At 43.9% G+C, this 22126-nt stretch overlaps 1 long non-coding RNA gene across 6 annotated transcripts; it reads left to right on the forward strand.

The window, feature by feature from the left end:
- Positions 1 to 13206: 13206 nt before the first annotated feature.
- LOC125525047 (uncharacterized) lies at positions 13207 to 16397 on the forward strand. 6 transcript variants are annotated; one of them, XR_015611589.1, is made up of 3 exons: positions 13213 to 14383; positions 14603 to 15932; positions 16069 to 16397. It is a non-coding gene; the product is annotated as an uncharacterized LOC125525047 (long non-coding RNA). The 6 variants fall into 6 exon arrangements; XR_015611586.1 differs by having other exon boundaries at positions 13216 to 13493; positions 13576 to 15932; XR_015611585.1 differs by having other exon boundaries at positions 13220 to 14669; positions 15818 to 15932.
- The last annotated feature ends 5729 nt before the right edge of the window (positions 16398 to 22126 follow it).

The following is a 22126-nucleotide window of genomic DNA, read 5'->3' on the forward strand; positions in this document are numbered from 1 at the left end:
GGACTAAAGGGTCGGTACTAATGCCCTGTCCCTTTAGTCCCGGTTCAATCCAGAACCGGGACAGATGGGCCTCCACGTGGCCTGTGCGCGGAGCCCAGGCAGGAGACCCTTTGGTCCCGGTTGGTGGCACCAACCGGGACCAATAGGCATCCACGCGTCAGCATTTCTGTGGTTGGGGTTTTTGTTTTTTTTGAAAGGGGGGGGGTGTTTGGGGGTTAATTTAGGTGTTTCATATATTGTGTTAGCTAGCTATAATTAATAGAGAGAAGTGTCCTCTCTTATGTCCGTGCTTGGTCGACGCTACGTACTATACATACGTATAGAGAGGGCTAGACACACTAGCTAGCTAGTAAGCAAACAAAGGAAACAGAAGATCGTCATGAACATATATGCATACAGAGAGAAGTGATATCGACCACCTCTCCTTCTCCGAGAGATTGGTCGAACAACAAGTTCTCGTATATCTATCCGACACCACCGGCTACATATATACAATAATTATCTCTTACAAATATAATCATACGGACTCATGGTCCACATAGTATTCTCCGTCTTCAGCGATCACGTGGTCAAGAAAGAATGCCGCCAATTCCTCTTGAATTGCTCGCATGCGAGCTGGTGCTAGGAGTTCATCCCGCTTCCGAAACATCTAATTTGAAGAAGGGGGTCAATACATATATATATATGAATGAATGAAACTCAACACAAATGATGGTAATAAAATAAAATTGTGAATGTTGTTATTTACGTATTTCATATTGTTCGTCAGAGTACCCGCCCCGCTCACAGGTCGTGTGGCGGATGGACTCGCAGACGTAGTATCCACAGAAATCATTCCCTTGTTCCTGCCACAACCACTTTACAAGAAATAGAGGTCAATCAAACTGATAAGCAAGAATGCTAAATGGTATTGATGAAACTAGCGCTTGAATCACTAGGAGATGCGCGGAACATGCTACTATAGTACTTACTTTCCGGTGTCTAAATTCCAGCTCCTTCGGCAGTCCCGGAACTTTTCTGGTGAATTTTCTCCAAACCCTGCCGGACAAAGAAAACAATTACTTGATATCAGGAAATGAACAAAGTTGCTGATATGGTGGATAATGATCGATTTAACTTACTTCTTGAGGATTTCAGTCATGTCCGCATACTCCTGGGGATCTTTTCGTTTAGAGTCCAAGACGGTTACTACTCCCTGCTCAAGCCTAATCTCTAGGAGAATATAGTGGAAACTGCACATGCATGCATAACTCATCAATTACATTACTAAAACCTGGACTAATATATAAGGGAAACCGAATATGCACAAGACAGTAACACTCACTTGAAGTTGTAAGGAAAGAGTATCATATCTTTGTTTTTATTTTTTTGAATGATCGTAGCAAGTTGGCCTCGGTATCTTCAGGACGATGTTCAACCTCAGTTGCATCTATGAGATATGTGTTAACGAACCCGATATCACCGATCTGTCTTTTCTTCAATTCGGCGATCTTCAATCTGCATAATATAGTGAGGATAATTATAAATACATGCAATGAAAGAGATGAGCTATATAGAGAGACTTAATGACAGAAGTAGTAGTACTTACAGACAGTAGCAGGTGATCGTTGTTTTATCGAGGGCCAATTGATTGAAAAACTAATAGAACTCCTCAAATGGAATAGGCAACAGTTCAATTCCAATGAGTTCATGCTCCGGTTTAACTCTCGCATACAAAGTACTCCTCCCCCAGACTCTCTGCAGATTTTCAAGTATCAATCATGTAATCTTCGCATCATCGTTGTTAAAGATTTTTCATCTTTGATGAGAGGCTTCCCGTACTCGTATCTGTGTATCTGCACCTCCATGGGATCATAATGTACATCGTCGGGCAGGTAATCGTCAACATTGCCATAACCGGGCACCATCCTCGGATCGATGATGTCGCTAGGCACCTTGAGCGGGGGGCACGATTGCTTCGCTTGTTCGCCGAGCTGGGCAATTTGTTTCCTAGCCGCTCGTCGTTCTTTCAGCCTTTGATCACTGACTGTACTTCCCAACCGCTCCGCTTCGGCCCATGTCTTTGCAATAATCCGCTCATAGTTGCCTTTTGGCGGAGACTTGGGTGGTTTTGCCAGGGCAGCCAGAGTGCGCTTCACTTTCACCGGATCTACCTTCTCCTCCGGAGGTGGATGTCTCTTTGCTTTCAACCCTTGAAACCAGTCATCCACTTCGGTTCGCGCGATCTTCACGTTCTCCTCCGGGGTCCTCTCGTATGGTAACTTCTGTGGACTCTTCAGAGAAGGACCGAATATGTATGTCCTCCCGCCTCTGGTTGTACTGCTAGATGCCGGCCGAGCAGATGAAGCGGTTGTCTTCTTTACTTGCTTACGAGGTGGAGGAGAAGGACTACGACGCACCGGAGCAGCTGCCGGAGCGGCGGCGGGTCTCTTCCGCCCTTGCCGACGAGGCGGAGAAGGAGGAGGCTGGCTGCTCGGGCGCGCCGGCGCAGGCAGAGTGCCGCCACGCGCCGGAGAAGGAGCCGGCTGAGGGCCCTGATCGTCACTCGCCGGAGGAGGAGGCGGTGGAGGAGGCGGAGTGCCTTGACTCGCCGGAGGAGGAGGAGGAGGCGGAGGCGTCCAGTTCGGAAGGGTTGATGAGCTCCTTCCGCCATAGGCATGGAGTCTTCAGAGTAGACCCCAGCCGAGTCTCCCCTTCACCGGTAGGGTGGTCAAGCTGGAGGTCCTCAAATCCCTCCGTTATTTCATCCACCATCACCCTAGCATATCCTTCTGGAATCGGCCGGCAGTGAAAAGTTACGCCGGGTTCAATAGGATAAACAGAGCCAACAGCCGCCTTGACCTTCAAATTCATCCATTGCGTCATAAGGTGGCAATTTTGAGACTCCATGATAGCATCCACGGGATAGCTGGCAGGAGCCGTCAAGGCATGCTCCGGCTGAAGCAGCTCGGTGGAAGCCACGCTGCTTCTACGCTGAGATGGCGGGGTAGCTTCAGGGGAAGCTTCGGCAGTATGTTTGCTGCGATTTGCTTCTCGTTCCTCTATCGCGTCTACCCTTGCTTGCAGCGCCTGCATTTGGGCCTGCTGTACTTTTTTCCTCCTCTCATGGGATTTGTAACCGCCTGCGTCCGGAAACCCAACCTTCCACGGAATGGAGCCTGGCGTGCCTCGTGTCCGTCCAGGGTGCTCAGGATTCCCGAGGGCCATTGTGAGCTCGTTGTTCTCTCTGTCTGGAAAGAACTTCCCTTGCTGCGCTGCTTCAATATACTGCTTAAGCTTCCTGACTGGTATGTCCATTTGATCGTTCGTCCAAATGCACTTCCCTGTTACAGGGTCTAAGGTTCCGCCAGCCCTGAAGAACCAAGTCCGGCAACGGTCTGGCCAGTTAATTGTCTCTAGTTCGATCCCTTTATCAACCAGATCATTCTCAGTCTTGGCCCACTTAGGCCGGGCTACGAGGTAGCTACCTGACCCCGTGTGATGGTGAAGCTTCTTCTTCTTCGCAGCATTTTGCTTGTTTGTCGCCGACATCTTCTTACTCTTTTCCGATGTCTTGTGGGCCACAAATGCGGGCCAGTGATCTCTGATCTTCTCATATCTGCCCTTGAATTCTGGTGTCTCATTATTTTCGACAAACTTATTCAGCTCTTTCTTCCACCTCCTGAATAGTTCTGCCATCCTCTTAAGAGCAAAAGACTTGATTAATTGCTCTTTAACTGGGTTCTCTGGATTATCCTCTGGCGGTAGGGTGAAATTTGACTTCAGCTCAGTCCAAAGATCATTTTTCTGTATATCATTGACATAAGACACCTCAGGGTCTTCTGTAGCCGGCTTAAACCATTGCTGGATGCTTATCGGGATCTTGTCCCTAACCAGAACCCCGCACTGAGCAACAAATGCATTCTTTGTTCGGATGGGTTCAATCGGTTGGCCATCGGGCGCGATTGCTATGATCTCAAACTTTTCATCCGAGCTCAACTTTTTCTTCGGGCCTCGTCTCTTTACCGAAGTTGTGCTCGATCCGAAGGGATAGAAAAAAGAACAAAGACTTAATTAATATGTGTACATACCAAAACAATGAATGCATCAATCAGCTAGTCAGCACAGGCTTAACTAATATATATACCTGGCCAGACTCGGTTCGGTCACCGGAGCCGTCATCACGGTCTCCTTCTTGCACCGGCATTGGGTCACCGGAGCCGTCCTCATGTTCTTCTTCTTTCACCGGCATTAGGTCATCGTAGCCAGCTTCTTCACCCTCTCCTTCCAGACCATCGGTGTCGTTGAGAAACAACGAGACGGCATCACTTCCTTCTGTGATTATGTCCCTCAACAACGCTTCTTTTGCTTCGTCTCGGGCGGTGTCCATAGTTTCTACAAATATTTACAACATGGCAATTATTATTCAAACATGACAGATGGATATATTAGTGGCAAACGTAGAACTAGCTACCTAATCATAGTAAGGAATCATATATATTAATTAGTGGCCTCGATGCTGCTTCTCTAGGGTTTGGGGTGGCCTCGACAACGCTTCAAGGGTTTGGGGTGGCCTCGAGAATGCTTCAAGGAGGGGGTAATATCGACCCCCCCACGTGTTGAAGCTATCGGGAGGGGGTATATATCGACAACAACGACACTACATCTATGTCCCTCGACGACCCTCGTTCCCGATAAAAAAAGAGGAAGAAGAAGAAAAAAAAGAGGAGAAGAAAGAATAGAGGAGAAGAACTCTATTCTTTCTTCTCCTCTTTTTTTCTTCTTCCTCTTCTTTTTTTATCCTCTTCTTCCTCTCATGTTCGAGAGGATCGCCGAGGGGTCGGGAGGTTGCCTAGTGTCAAAGGATTCAACAAAACCATGTCTTCATCATTAGGCGAAAGTAACAGGTGCATGATGGTACGAAGCTCTCCAAAGTTATTTTGGAACGGAGTCCTAGATAGGATAATTCGCTTTTTGGTACAAAGTTCAGCAAGAACCTTCCAAATATCGTTATTTGGAAGGCCTTTGCTGAAATTCATAAAAAAAGGCAAATTATCCTATCCGGGACACCATTCCAAAATAACTTTGGAGGACTTCATCATGCCCTGGTTACTTCTGGCTAATGATGAAGCCATGGATTTCTTCAATACTTTGACACTAGGAAATCTCTCTCTCGACCCCTCGGCGATCCTCGACCCCTCGAACCCTCGACGACCCTGGAACCCTCGACCCCTCGGCGATCCTCTTCTTCCTCTCATGTTCGAGAGGATCGCCGAGGGGTCGGGAGGTTGCCTAGTGTCAAAGGATTCAACAAAACCATGTCTTCATCATTAGGCGAAAGTAACAGGTGCATGATGGTACGAAGCTCTCCAAAGTTATTTTGGAACGGAGTCCTTGATAGGATAATTCGCTTTTTGGTACAAAGTTCAGCAAGAACCTTCCAAATATCGTTATTTGGAAGGCCTTTGCTGAAATTCATACAAAAAGGCAAATTATCCTATCCGGGACACCATTCCAAAATAACTTTGGAGGACTTCGTCATGCCCTGGTTACTTCCGGCTAATGATGAAGCCATGGATTTCTTCAATACTTTGACACTAGGAAACCTCTCTCGACCCCTCGGCGATCCTCGACCCCTCGAACCCTCGACGACCCTGGAACCCTCGACCCCTAGACGACCCTGGAACCCTCGACCCTCGATCCCTCGACCCTATAGAACCCTCGAACCCTCGACCCTGAAACCCTCGACCCTTGACCCCTTAACGACCCTCGACCCTCTATCCTAGTTCCCGACCCTCGACCCCTCGGCGATCCTCGACACCCTCGTTCCCGATAAAAATTAAGAACAAGAAGAAGAAGAAAGAGGAGAAGAAGAAAGGAATAGCTAGCGGAGAAGATCGAAGATATTCTATTTTTTCTTCTTCTCCACTATTCCTTTCTTCTTCTCCTCTTCTTTTTCTTCTTTTTTTCTTCTTCTTATTTATTTCTCCTCTTCTTCCTCTCCTCTTCTTCTTTCTAAGTCATGCTTATATACACAGAGTATTGGTCCCGGTTCGTACCCCTCTCGACCCCTCGTCCCTCTCTCGACCCCTCGACGACCCTCGTCCCTGATAACATTTTTTTCTCCCCTCGACCCCTCTCGACCTCTCGTCCCCCTCTCGACCCCTCATCATCATCTATCACCCCCTCGTTTTCTTTAGCATATATCCATGAACAAAAAAATAATTCATATATAGAAAAAATGCTATATGAACATACATACATATGAGCATATACAGAGAGCATATACATAGCCAAATCCATATACAGAGAGCATATACATACATACGTACATACATATGAGCATATACATACATACATAGTCAAATCCAAATACATATAAGCATATACATACACATATGAAAAAATTTATCACACACAGAGAGCAGCGGCGGCGGCGGCGATGGTCAGAGCGACAGGGATCGATGGGAAGGGGCGGGGAGCTCACTGGGGGCGCGACGGGGAGGAGGCCGGCGACGGCGCGGGGGAGGCCGGCGACGCGGCGCGGGGCGACGGGGAGGGGGCCGGAGATGGCGCACGCAGCGACAAGGAGGAGGCCGGCGACGGCGCACGCAGCGACGGGGAGAAGGCCTGCGGCGGCGCGGGGCGACGGCGACGGGGAGCGGGCGACGACGGGCTCGAGGCGGCGACGACGACGACGAACGGCCTGGCGGCGTCGGGGGCGAATGGGAGCGGTTGGCGAAATTTTCACAAGTGCTACCTTATATACCCGGAGCAATGATCCCGGTTCGTGGCACGAACCGGTACCAATGCACACCTATGGTCCCGGTTCGTGCCACCAACCGGGACCATAGCTCTTTTCAGCAGCCGAAAGGGCGGGAAGCAGAGGCCATTGGTCCCGGTTGGTGGCACCAACCGGGACTAAAGGGGGGCATTGGCCACGGTTGGTTCCACGAACCATGACCAACGCCCCCTTTAGTCCCGGTTGGTGCCACCATCCGGGACCAATGGCCTTGTGCTGCCCCGCGCCCAAAAGTTTAGTCCCATCTCGCTAGTTGAGAGGGCTCGGGAGTGGTTTATAAGCGCTGCTGCGCCCACCCTCCCGAGCTCCTCTCAACTGTAGGCTTTCGGGCCTAATCTGTCACTGCAATTCCTATGGGCCTACTGGGCCTGCTACGGGCCTGAATCCTGGCCCATGGTAGGGTTTCTAGTCGTATTCAGGCCGTGGTGGCCCAGTAGGTGGCATTGTTTTTTATTGCTTTATTTATTTTTCTTTTGTTTTTGCTTTATTTTTTAATTCTTTATGCTTTTAGTTTTAGAAAAATTATAAACTTTTTGTTAATGCCATTAGTTTTCAAATTTGAAAACACTTTTTTAGTTTTTTTGTTTTCTTTGTTGCTTTATTTATTTTATTTTGTGATTAACTTTACTATAAAAATAGTTTTTTCCTGTTTTTTTGATTTGTTTTTTGCATTATTTATTTTCTTTTGTTTTTTTGCTTTAATTTTTAATTCTGTTTGCTTTTAGGTTAGCAAAATTATAAACTTTCTGTTAGTGCCATTAGTTTTAGAAAAATTATAAACTTTCTGTTAGTGCCATTAGTTTTCAAATTTGAAAACACTTTTTTAGTTTTTTAGTTTTCTTTGTTGCTTTATTTATTTTATTTTGTGATTAACTTTACTATAAAAATAGTTTTTTCCTGTTTTTTTGATTTGTTTTTTGCATTATTTATTTCTTTTGTTTTTTGCTTTAATTTTTAATTCTGTTTGCTTTTAGGTTAGCAAAATTATAAACTTTCTGTTAGTGCCATTAGTTTTAGAAAAATTATAAACTTTCTGTTAGTGCCATTAGTTTTCAAATTTGAATAGTTAAAATTTTAATTCTTTGAAAATTGTTTGAATCACAAGTTTGTGATTAACTTACTAAAAAAATGAGAATAGATGTGCTTATAGAGAAAACTTGATGCACTTCGTGTACAAAATGGACAATCACTTTCAAATGAACTCTGAAAAAGTTGAAAGTTGGGATGGTATCATAATTTCACTCACATAGCATGTGCATGTACAAAACGGATAATGGTAGCATGTTCGTGTGTTACAAAGTTGGCATGGTATCATCATAATAGTTGCAGGAGAAAGTCTTCACTTTTTCATCGCTTGTGTCATTTGCTTATTGCGCCGTAACCATGGATAATCTTCATTGTTTATCAGGATGCTTGGGTCAGCCTTGACATTGAAGGAAGGAATTTCATGAAACTTTTCATAATCTTCAGACATGTCTGTCTTGCCATCCACTCCCAGGATGTCCCTTTTTCCTGAAAGAACTATGTGGCGCTTTGGCTCATCATATGATGTATTCGCTTCCTTATCTTTTCTTTTTCTCGGTTTGGTAGACATGTCCATCACATAGATAACCTGTGCCACATCATTGGCTAGGACGAACGGTTCGTCAGTGTACCCAAGATTTTTCAGATCCACTGTTGTCATTCCGTACTGTGGGTCTACCTGTACCCCGCCGCCTAACAGATTGACCCATTTGCACTTAAACAAAGGGACCTTAAAATCAGGTCCGTAGTCAAGTTCCCATATGTCCACTATGTAACCATAATATGTGTCCTTTCCGCTCTCGCTTGCTGCATCAAAGCGGACACCGCTGTTTTGGCTGGTGCTCTTTTGATCTTGGGCGATCGTGTAAAATGCATTCCCATTTATCTCGTATCCTTTGTAAGTCAATACAGTCAAAGATGGTCCCCTGGACAACAAGTACAACTCATCACAAACAGTGTTGTCACCTCTGAGACGTGTTTCCAACCAACTGCTGAAAGTCCTGATGTGTTCACATGTAATCCAGTCGTCGCACTGCTCCGGGTGTTTGGAGCGCAAACTGTTCTTGTGTTCATCGACATACGGGGTCACCAAGGTAGAGTTCTGTAGAACTGTGTAGTGTGCTTGAGACCAAGAATATCCGTCCCTGCATATTATTGAGTCTCTTCCAAGAGTGCCTTTTCCAGTCAGTCTCCTCTCATACCGCGATTTAGGGAGACCTATCTTCTTAAGGCCAGGAATGAAGTCAACACAAAACCTGATAACATCCTCTGTTTGATGGCCCATGGAGATGCTTCCTTCTGGCCTAGCGCGGTTACGGACATATTTATTTAGGACTCCTATGAACCTCTCAAAGGGGAACATATTGTGTAGAAATACGGTCCCCAGGATGACAATCTCGTCGACTAGATGAACTAGGACGTGTGTCATGATATTGAAGAAGGATGGTGGGAACACTAGCTCGAAACTGACAAGACATTGCGCCACATCACTCCTTAGCCTTGGTACGATTTCTGGATCGATCACCTTCTGAGAGACTGCATTGAGGAATGCACGTAGCTTCACAATGGCTAATCGGACGTTTTCCGGTAGAAGCCCCCTCAATGCAACCGGAAGCAGTTGCGTCATAATCACGTGGCAGTCATGAGACTTTAGGTTCTGAAACTTCTTCTCTGGCATATTTATTATTCCCTTTATATTTGACGAGAAGCCAGTCGTGACCTTCATACTGAGTAGGCATTCAAAGAAGATTTCTTTCTCTTCTTTCGTAAGAGTGTAGCTGGCAGGACCTTTATACTGCTTCGGAGGCATGCCGTCTTTTTCGTGCAAACATTGCAGGTCCTCCCGTGCCTCAGGTGTATCTTTTGTCTTCCCATACACGCCCAAGAAGCCTAGCAGGTTCACGCAAAGGTTCTTCGTCACGTGCATCACGTCGATTGAGGAGCGGACCTCTAGGTCTTTCCAGTAGGGTAGGTCCCAAAATATAGATTTCTTCTTCCACATGGGTGCGTGTCCCTCAGCGTCATTCGGAACAGCTAGTCCACCGGGACCCTTTCCAAAGATTACGTAGTGTAAATCATTGACCATAGCAAGCACGTGATCACCGGTGCGCATGGCGGGCTTCTTCCGTTGATCTGCCTCTCCTTTGAAATGCTTGCCTTTCTTTCGACATTGATGGTTGGTCAAAAGAAATCGACAATGGCCCAGGTACACATTCTTCCAGCATTTGTCCAGGTATATACTTTCAGTGTCATCTAAACAGTGCGTGCATGCGTGGTATCCTTTGTTTGTCTGTCCTGAAAGGTTACTGAGAGCGGGCCAATCGTCGATGGTCACGAACAGCAACGCCTTAAGGTTAAATTCCTCCTGTCTGTGCTCATCCCACGTACGTACACCGTTTTCATTCCACAGCTATAAAATTTCTTCAACTAATGGCCTTAGGTACACATCAATTTCGTTGCCGGGTTGCTTAGGGCCTTGGATGAGAACTGGCATCATAATGAACTTTCGCTTCATGCACATCCAAGGAGGAAGGTTATACATACATAGAGTCACGGGCCAGGTGCTGTGATTGCTGCTCTGATCCTTGAAAGGATTAATGCCATCCGCGCTTAAAGCAAACCATACATTCCTTGGGTCCTTTGCAAACTCATCCCAGTACTTTCTCTCGATTTTTCTCCACTGCGACCCGTCAGCGGGTGCTCTCAACTTCCCATCTTTCTTTCGGTTCTCACTGTGCCATCGCATCAACTTGGCATGCTCTTCGTTTCTGAACAGACGTTTCAACCGTGGTATTATAGGAGCATACCACATCACCTTTGCAGGAACCCTCTTCCTGGGGGGCTCGCCGTCAACATCACCAGGATCATCTCGTCTGATCTTATACCAAGCCTCGGTATGAATGGCATATTTTCTAATCTTTCTAATCTTCAAGCGCATTGCATCCATCTTGATCTTGTGATCATCGACGACATCCGCAACATGCAACTCCAATATCATCTTCTCCTCCTCATTTTTTTTATTTTTTCCTTCAACAAATTGTTTTCTTCTTCAACTAAATTTAACCTCTCGACAATAGGGTCGGTTGGCATTTTCGATTCACATACATCCTAGATAAATAAAATCTATGTCACGTTGGTCGGCATAATTTTCATAAACAATAAATGAACCAATAGTTATAAAGATAATATACGTACCACATCCGAATCATAGACAGGACGAGGGCCGACGGGGGCGGATACCAAAACCATCGCACTATATAAGGTGCAATAATAAATGTAAGAAAATGATACAAGTATCTATCTAAACATACAAGTAAGAATATTTTTCCTTTCAGAAAGAAGATAAGAACAAGAGGCTCACCACGGTGGTGTCGGTGATGACATCGGCGCGGGTGATCGACGGCGGTGAAGACGGGGATGGGGCATGACGGACCGCTAAATCTAGACAAATCGCGAGGAAAATGAAGCTTGGAGGTCGAGCTTCGAGAGGAGAAAGCTTAAGTAGTGTGGCTCGGGCATTCCATCGAACACCTCATGTGCATAGGAGGTGAGCTAGAGCACCACAAAGCCCTCTCCCCTCGGCCAGAGAAAAACGGAGCACTGCGGTGCTCTGCTCGCGAGCGAGGGGTATATATAGGCACCTCATTGGTCCCGGTTGGTGACATGAGCCGGGACTAAAGGGGAGCCTTTGGTCCCGGTTCAAGCCACGAACCGGGACCAATGGTGGTGGGCCAGGAGCGAGGCCCATTGGTCCCGGTTCATCCCACCAACCGGGACCAAAAGGTCCAGATGAACCGGGACCAATGGCCCACGTGGCCCGGCCGGCCCCCTGGTCTCACGAACCGGGACCAATGCCCACATTGGTCCCGGTTCTGGACTGAACCGGGACTAATGGGCTGACTCGGCCTGGACCAAAGCCCTGTTTTCTACTAGTGTACCAATAGCCGGCGGTATACTAGATTGCCCGACGGTAAAAATCCAACTCTCGGATATCCAATTAAATGCCCGACGGTTCATTATAATGTCCAACGGTTTTTGCTACACCCTCAGGGATTACATGTAATGCCCGACGGTGAAATTTAATAGCCGAAGGTGAAAAATAAAACTCTCACCTATTAGTGCAAATGGCCGATGGTACATATGTGACTCTCGGTTATTTGGAAAATACCCAATGGGAGATAGCAATAACCGACGGGTAACTTTCACTCTCTGTGATATGCTTCAATGGATGACGTCAATAAACATGTGGAATGACCAATTGTAATTATATTCCAGATAATTCAAGATGATACATTTCTCTATAAGTATTAACCAATAGCTAGTATTCTAGAGTGTCTACTCACAGGCTATGTATCCGCGCATAAGCTGATTTTATATACAGATGTATGTATAAATTTCACACTTTTAATTGTTGACTTGCAAGTTCCATTGAGAAGTTTTATCTCTATATCGGTAATTTATTACTCTGGTTGTAGATTCTGTAGGTCCGAGGGGTGTTGGGTGCAGGCTCTACGTTGGGGTAAACCCTTGACCAATGAGGCCGGCCACGATGTTGGCGACGCCCATGGCACTGTTTTCCTTCTTGTGGGCAACATCGAGACCTACACCCAGCCCTCCGCCTCTTGGCTGCAGGCGAAAGCCCAAAATCTCCGGATTGGGCGACGGCGGCGCATCGACGTTGCTTTCTTCTTGAAGGTGCTAGCTTGGAAGCTCTTCGTGGTCAGGGCTCAGTGCGGTGGTGGTCCGCTGGTCTTCAATAGTGTCCATGCTCGGCAGCTGCGGTGGGTGTTTGGGTCTTGGCCGGAGACAGTGGCGATGTATGAGTTTCCTTTAGGGGTGAGCTCGCCACGACTGTTGTCCTATCCTCGGCAACTGGTTGGCCTGTCCATTCGTGCTCGAGGGTGAGTTGCTCTGCCTGCCGACAGGACGACGTCCTTCGATCCAGGACGAGAGTGCAGGGGTGCCCTCTTCGGAGGCAGCGACGGGACAACAAGTTTGACCTTGGGAGGAAGAGTGTGGCTTTCGTCCGGCGGTGAATAGCTCCCTTGTCGGAGCCGTTGATGACATGATCTGAGTCCGTCGTTGTTTCGTGAAGTTGTGTATCTCGTTGATTCATTTTCCGTTTCTTGTTGTATGGCTGGTTGTAATTTGTAGTTTTCTTTATATATAAAGCAAGGAGAAAGTCTTTCTCGGTATAGCACACACAGTCAACTATAACTTTATATATGCATACTAATATACTCCCCCCGTCTCAAAATAAGTGTCTTAAAATTAGCATAAAGTTGAGACACTTATTTTAAGACGGAGGGAGTATTATTAAATAGAGCTGCTATAACATATAAAGTAGTGATTTAAACGCTTTTATATTTCTTTACAGAAGCAATGAGATTTACGTACAACGATTAATGTCAAATATAGATTGATTCCCTGATTTGGGTCATATTTTTCGAGCTGATTTGGGTCCAACATCAACCAATCGTACAAAGACCGTCCAATATTTCCCGCTTGATAACAAATTTTATGTACGTGGCCACGTCCTCCCATGTCTCACCCCCTTTTCCCTCTGATGAAACCTCCCACGCAGCTCCTTCTCTTTCCGCCATCCCCGCCAGTCTGCCACCACGCGCCAATCCCGTCGTCGCCCGTCGATTCGGCACGCAGTTCCACCCTCGTCTCTCTCCCTGGTCCAGCAACGTCACCCAGCCCCTTAGCTTTTCCTCCCGGCGCGAAAATGTCCTTTTGACTCCCGTCTCCGTCTTGTTGGCCCGCAGATCTGGCAGCCCTCGGCCACGACGCTGCGAGCTCTGGCCGGCTTGACCTCGTCGCCCCCATCCAATAGGTGCTCGACACCGCTCCTCGGGACCGCGGCGGTCTTCTTCATGGTCTCTCTCTCCCTTCACCTCCTACGCCATGTATCAGCCCCTTCCTGAAGCTCCTCCTCATCCGTGTGCCCCCCTGATGTCGCCGAGTGGACCACGCCCACTCCCGCCTCCGCCCGCCTGTACCAGGTCCGGTCGCCTCTTCCTTTGGGCTTTGCGCAATTCGTCGAGCAGGTCATATATGTGGCGTGTGTACGTGTGCTTTTGTAATGGATGGTGGGATTGTGTTCTGGTGGTTGGGGTGCAGGATTTGCTCCTGTTGTTCAAGTTGAATACCGGGGAGATGGAGGAGATGGTGCCATGAAGGGCTAGTGTGGTGGTGAGGTTCAAGTTCTATAACGAGGCCATGGTTGTTTGCATGTCTGTTTAGTTTTTTTTTCTTTTGTATGGTTGTTGAAAAACAAAGCCGAGCCTATTAGTTTGGAAAATAAAGTCAAGCCTGTGTGTTGAAAAATAGTTTGATTAACTAGCAAGTGGCCATTTGCGCCGGTGAGTTGAGCTGGCTAGCTTGTGTTGATGCATGCATGTTTGGTCAAGGCTAGCTAGTTGCAGCAGTTGGGAATAGTACATAAGAGAAGAGACCCTATATCAGCGTGTGTAATCAGGACTGGCATGTATACTTGATACTACTGTATAGCTTAACTAGCAGTCCCTGTAAGCAAACCAACTAACATTGAAGAGGTCCTCCATTCATGTCATAGTACGTACATTCCTAGTTCTTTTTCCTTCAGTTTTGGTTCGTAGATGTAATTGTAAGTTTTGTAATCTCGCTTTTGCTTTTCTTATCAGTATTTTGTAGTTCTGTAACATTTAACTTGTATGCCTAAGGCTGAAGCAGTCACTGACATGTTAACATCATGTCCCGTGTGTTCTTTCTCAAAGATGTAGAGCAGGGGTTCTTACAGTTTGATAAATATAGGCCACATCAGATTCTGAAGGCGGCTTTGAAAGGGGTGAGATGATGCTCGTCAAGACTAACTGAAAAGGTTAGTCCATCATGTCTTACCCATTTAGTTATGCGCCAATTTAGTTCTGGACAACATGAGCATGCTGCGGATAACTTGCTTTGAGACATGCTCTTTTTATTTGAGCCTGATTTCTTAGATTACCTCATTGCCTACGTGGTACTGTTGTATTGTATATGATGTATGCACCTGCTTATGCCCTATTTTCCCAGATGTGGCTCATAACTGAGATATCTATCTATTAAATCCATCTTAATTAAGGTGCGATGGCACAATTTGGTTGAACTCATATAGGAAAAGATGTTGCTATAATCAATTACAGTAAAATCATTTGCACAGAGAAAAATATTTCAACATTAGACAATATGATCTGGCATGTTTGACCCTCATCAGGCGTCCTCCTTTCTAGCTTTTGTTTTTCCCTGTACTAGCTTTGCCTCTTTTGGTCCTCAGCTTTCCAGACCTTGATGCTTTTGAGAATGTCCAGCAAACTTGGTTTCATTTTAGTAATGGAACCAGGGGGCCGCCTCTCTGTTTATCTAAAAAAGTGGACAGTATTGAATTTTTTTGGAAGTGCATACAGAAATAATGGTAGCTTAACATGAAGAATGATTGTGACCTGTCATACGAAACATTAGAAGTTGCTTAATTTGCTATGCGCAATATAACCTAAACTATTGTTGGTGGAGATTAGTGTGCTACTGCTATTTAATTTGTTTGAATGAAAAATTATATTTATATCTTTCTTTACATGACATTCTTAATCTGTTTTTTGTATTTATTGTATGCCCAAACTAGCCAATAGTGTTATGCTAGTCTACTGCTTCTGTTGTGTCATCAGACTGCAAAATATAAGCGCTAGTATATATACTTCAGTGGGGTTGCAGATGTCTGTTGTACATTTGTACTTGGTTATCATTTTACAACTTCAACAAGCCAATGAATCGATTATCGATACGACATATGTGTCTTTCAGATAAGGTTTTTTTTACCTGTATCACCTGGCCATCTTGGTGTAACCATAGTACATGCGGGTTCTGGACATAGGATTGTTATAGTTAATTAAAAAATGTCATGTGCTTCGAATTATATTAATGTTACAAGTAATTTGAAAAGCATGATGTGTTCTGAACCGTTGCAAACTTATAATGAAATTGACATTAGTGCAGTTTATTGGTATATTCCTTTTGTACACAGAGCAACGTGTAGTACTCAGTCTATTACTTGGAGTTGCGTTCCTGCTGATTCATGTAAACCTGAAAATTGCATGTGAAGGACCAAAAGGTGAGTACGTAGTCATACTGTTAGATATCTAACCAGTCAATTAGAACATCTAAGTTCCTTTTTTGTATCATCAATTAAATTTCAACTACAGTATGTCATTTTCATCTCCCTTACATCTAGTATAATCATTTCTTAGGAATGGGAGACAATACTGAAGAATCATGATCTATGGCAAGGGTGATGATGTCTATGGCGATGAGTGTTATGATCTATTTGGCGACGAGCATTATGATCCATATGGTGATGAAGGGTGACGAGTCTGGTGATCTTTCTTCAAGACGTTCAACAAAGTGAAATCATGGGGTTTTGGTCAATCTAGCTTATGCATAATGCTTGGACCATTATATCTTAGTTTTTTTTTGCATTTTAAACTTTCTAGATTGTTCATCATGATCAATGTAATTCTGATGCAACTCTTCTGATATTTTGAAAGTTGTGCTATATACAATATATGTTACTTGGTCATGTGTGGGCTGTGCAATTCTGTATATATCTAAAATGAAAAGCAATCCTCTAAGGGTGACTATATATATAGGGTGTTCGTAGGCCTCTCAACTATAGGAATAAATGAAGGGGTGTATGCACAACCAGCGATTATACTAGCTGACAGTTTGGTTCTCCTCTTAGTTATAATGAACCCCAAGGGGCCAAATATGCCGTCACCTATTGCAAAAGCCGAGGGGAATTGATAACTGTCAGGAAATAAATTCCCAACGGGAAACCGTCAGATATGAGCATCGTCAAGTTTTGGGGAGCTGGCTCGCGACCAAAATATGACCGACGGCTCACCGTCAGCCAAATACCGTGGAAAAATGTATTACCCTACGGTCCCGTCGGCTATTATTGTAATGGCCGACCAAGCATAGCCGACGGGAGATTGCCGACGGTGTACCGTCGGTTATAAAGAAAGATGACGGTGAAGGAAAATATCCGACGGTAATTTGACCCTCGGTTATAATGAGAAATCTAGTAGTGTAAGTAATTTTTATTTGCTGTTCTTAGTTATTTTCTATCTTTAGTTATGGGTAGGAAACGCAAAATACCAAAAAAATTAGTTGTACCTACTGAACCAATGGTTGAAGAACCAATCAAAATCTATTACTCTGTTGAAGCTTATTACTTGGATCATCTTCGATCCCTTTGTGCTCGTGCTGAAACCCACTAGCTTAGTTGAGGGCAAATCCTTAGATGAGCATGATTGTTATGTGCGGCACCGTATATCTGAAAAAGGGAAACTATTATGGGGTCAAATTCAACGTTTGCAATGCTATGCTTGGAATTTATGCGAAATATATGATTTTACTTGTTGTACTGAAAACCCTAAGGAACACCTTCCCTACCAATGTGAGTTTATTGATAATGGAATCTTATCTTCTTATGCTAAAGGTGTTTACAGTTACTATGATGTTCAACAAATTGAAGAATTTGTTGCTTTTGAGGGTGCTTATGAAATTGCTTCTTTGATTGAAAAGTATGATGCTACTTTTCACAAATCTGAAAATTTTGCTATACTTAAATATTGCTATGATAATTATGCTTCTAATACCTATGTTAAACAATATATTGAGGAATACTCCGCTGTCCAAGAAGAGACTAATATTTTGCAGGAGTCTATGGAAGAAGAAATTGATGACACTATGAGCTCATTGGATGAAAAAGATGAGGAGGAGAGCGAAGAACAAAAGGAGTAAGAGCGGATTGATCACCCGTGCCCACCTTCTAATGAGAGTAACTCTTCAACTCATACATTGTTTAATTCCCCTTCGTGCTTACCGAAGGATGATTGCTATGATGACTGTTATGATCCCATTGATTCTCTTGAAATATCCCTTTTTGATGATGCTTGCTATGCTTGTGGCCAAGATGCCAATATGAATTATGCTTATGGAGATGAACTTGCTATAGTTCCTTATATTAAACATGAAATTGTTGCTATTACACCCACGCATGATAGTCCTATTATCTTTTTGAATTCTCTTGATTATACTATATCGGAGAAGTTTGCACTTATTAAGGATTATATTGATGGGTTGCATTTTACCGTTGCACATGATGATTTCGATAAATATAATATGCATGTGCTTGCTGCTCCTACTTGCAATTATTATGAGAGAGGAACTATATCTCCACCTCTCTATTTTTCCAACATGATAAAATTGTAAGAAACTGTTTATACTATGTGTTGGCCTTTACTAGGTGTGCATGAATTGTTCTTTTACGACATGCCGATGCATAGGAAGAGAGTTAGACTTCGTCATTGATTGATATATGTTGCTTTGTGCTCACTACTAAATTACAAATCATTGTTAATTAAAATTGGCTTTGATATACCTTGGGATCCGGGTGGATTCACTACTTGGGCACTATATGCCTAGCTTAATGGCTTTAAAGAAAGCGCTGCCAGGGAGACAACCCGGAAGTTTTAGAGTCATTTATTTCTATTAAGTGCTTTCATATAGTTTAAAAACAACAAAAATAAAGAGGGGAACCCAAAACTTTTCAAAAAGGAAAGTGAAAGTGAGAAAGACAAGCACTGTTGAAGTGGGAGAGCTCCTTGAACTTTGTTCATGCTCACGACAACTTTGTGAATCTTGATTACATAAAATTTTCAACAAAAATAATTATCCCCTTGTACAATTCCATTGTATTATAAAAATAATGTGCCAAGGTTTGCCTTTAGGATGTTTACATTTGCTTGATGGTTTGTACGGTGCAGCACAGAAACTTTGGCTGTAGTGCGTGATTTTACATTTTTAGCTGAAACATCAAATGGTTATGATTCTTTTTGCACTGTATTCCTATACAAATTTTTTATTTTTCATAATTTTGGTAGAATTTATCAAATATCAGAAGTATCGTGAATGTTCAGATTGCTACAGACTGTTCTGTTTTAGACAGGTTCTGTTTTTGATGCATAGTTTGCTTGTTTTGATGAAACTATCAATTTATACTAGTGGATTAAGCCATGAAAAAGTTATGCTACAGTAGAAACAATGCAAAAACAAAATATGAATTGGTTTGCAACAGTACTTATAGTGGTGATTTGCTTTATTATACTAACGGATCTTACCGAGTTTTCTGTTGAAGTTTTGTGTGGATGAAGTGTTCGATGATCGAGAAGGTCTCGATGTGAGAAGAAGGAAGAGAGGCAAGAGCTCAAGCTTGGGGATGCCTGAGGCACCCCAAGTAAATATTCAAGGAGACTCAAGCGTCTAAGCTTGGGGATGCTGGGGAGGCATCCCCTCTTTCTTCAACAAGTATCGGTATGTTTTCGGATTCGTTTCGTTCATGCGATATGTGCAATCTTGGAGCGTCTTTTGCATTTAGTTTTCATTTTTCTTTTATGAAACATGCTGGTATGAGATAGTCCTCGGTTGATTTATAGAATGCTCTATGCATTTCACTTATATCTTTTGAGTATGGCTTTATAGAATGCTTCATGTGCTTCACTCATATCATTTGAAGTTTGGATTGCCTGTTTCTCTTTACATAGAAAACCGCAATTTGTATAATGCTCTTTTTGCTTCACTTAGATTTGTTAGAGCACGGGCATATCTTTTGTAGAAAGAATTAAAATCTCTTGCTTCACTTATATCTATTTGGAGAGATGACAGGAACTGGTCATTCACATGGTTAGTCATAAAATCCTACATAAAACTTGTAGATCACTGAATATGATATGTTTGATTCCTTGCAATAGTTTTGCGATATAAAGATGGTGATATTAGAGTCATGCTAGTGGGTAGTTGTGGATTGTAGAAATACTTGTGTTGAGGTTTGTGATTCCCGTAGCATGCACGTATGGTGAACCGTTATGTAACGAAGTCGGAGCATGATTTATTTATTGATTGTCTTCCTTATGAGTGGCGGTCGGGGACGAGCGATGGTCTTTTCCTACCAATCTATCCCCCTAGGAGCATGCGCGTAGTACTTTGTTTCGATGACTAATAGATTTTTGCAATAATTATGTGAGTTCTTTATGATTAATGTTGAGTCCATGGATTATACACACTCTCACCCTTCCACCATTGCTAGCCTCTCTAGTACCGCGCAACTTTCGCCGGTACCATAAACCCACCATATACCTTCCTCAAAACAGCCACCATACCTACCTATCATGGCATTTCCATAGCCATTCCGAGATATATTGCCATGCAACTTCCATCATCATCATATACATGACTTGAGCATTCATTGTCATATTGCTTTGCATGATCGTAAGATAGCTAGCATGATGTTTTCATGGCTTGTCCGTTTTTTGATGTCATTGCTACGCTAGATCATTGCACATCTCGGTGCACCGCCGGAGGCATTCATATAGAGTCATATCTTTGTTCTAGTATCGAGTTGTAGTATTGAGTTGTAAGTAAATAAAAGTGTGATGATCATCATTATTAGAGCATTGCCCCAGTGAGGAAAGGATGATGGAGACTATAATTCCCCCATAAGTCGGGATGAAACTCCGGACTTTACAAAAAAATAAAAGAGGCCAAAGAAGGCCAAATAAAAAAAGAGGCCAAAGAAGCCCACAAAAAAAATAAAAATAAAATAATAAAAAAAAATGAGAGAAAAAGAGAGAAGGGGCAGTGCTACTATCCTTTTCCCACACTTGTGCTTCAAAATAGCACCATGTTCTTCATATAGAGAGTCTCTTGAGTTATCACTTTCATATACTAGTGGGAATATTCATTATAGAACTTGGCTTGTATATTCCGATAATGGGCTTCCACAAAATGCCCGAGGTCTTCATGAGCAAGCAAGTTGGATGCACACCCACTTAGTTTCAGTTGGAGCTTTCATACACTTATAGCTCTAGTGCATCCGTTGCATGGCAATCCCTACTCACTCACATTGATATCTATTGATGGGCATCTCCATAGCCCGTTGATACGCCGAGTTGATGTGAGACTATCTTCTCCTTTTTGTCTTCTCCGCCATAATATTCTATTCCACCTATAGTGCTACGTCCATGCCTCACGCTCATATATTGCGTGAAAGTTGAAAAGATTTGAGAACGTCAAAAGTATGAAACAATTGCTTGGCTTGTCATCGGGGTTGTACATGATTTGAATATTTTGTGTGGTGAAGATGGAGCATAGCCAGACTATATGATTTTGTAGGGATAACTTTCTTTGCCCATGTTATTTTGAAAATACATGATTGCTTTATTAGTATGCTTGAAGTATTATTGTCTTAATGTCAAAGGACAGACTATTGCTTTGAATCACTCGTATCTTAATATTCATGCCATGATTAGACATATGATCAAGATTATGCTAGGTAGCATTCCACATCAAAAATTATCTTTTTTATTATTTACCTACTCGAGGACGAGCAGGAATTAAGCTTGGGGATGCTGATACGTCTCCGTCGTATCTATAATTTTTGATTGTTCCATGCCAATATTATTCAACTTTCATATACTTTTGGCAACTTTTTATACTATTTTTGGGACTAACATATTGATCCAGTGTCCAGTGCCAGTTCCTGTTTGTTGCATGTTTTTTGTTTCGCAGAATATCCATATCAAACGGAGTCCAAACGGAATAAAAACTGACAGAGATTTTTTTTGGAATATATATGATTTTTGGGAAGAAGAATCCACGAGAGACGATGCTCGAGGGGCCCACGAGGTAGGGGGGCGCGCCCCAGGGTGTCAGGCGTGCCCTGACCCTCGTGGCCACCCCGTAAGGCGGTTGGAGCCCTTCTTTCGCCGCAAGAAATCTAATATCCGGATAGAGATCGTGTTAAAATTTCAGCCCAATCAAAGTTACGGATCTCCGGAAATATAAGAAACGGTGAAAGGGAAGAATTTGAGAACGCAGAAACAGAGAGAGACAGAGAGACAGATCCAATCTCGAAGGGCTCTCGTCCCTCCCTTGCCATGGAGGCCATGGACCAGAGGGGAAACCCTTCTCCCATCTAGGGAGGAGGTCAAGGAAGAAGAAGGAGGAGGAGGGCTCTCTCCCCCTCACTTCCGGTGGCACCAGAGTGCCACCGGGGGCCATCATCATCACCGCGATCTACACCAACACCTCCGCCATCTTCACCAACATCTCCATCTCCTTCCCCCCTCTATATACAGCGGTCCACTCTCCCGCAACACGCTGTACCCTCTACTTGAACATGGTGCTTTATGCTTCATATTATTATCCAATGATGTGTTGCCATCCTATGATGTCTGAGTAGATTTT

Source organism: Triticum urartu, chromosome 7A, assembly GCF_056163025.1.
Source record: "Triticum urartu cultivar PI428250 chromosome 7A, HENAU_Tu73, whole genome shotgun sequence".
Lineage (NCBI taxonomy): Eukaryota > Viridiplantae > Streptophyta > Magnoliopsida > Poales > Poaceae > Triticum > Triticum urartu.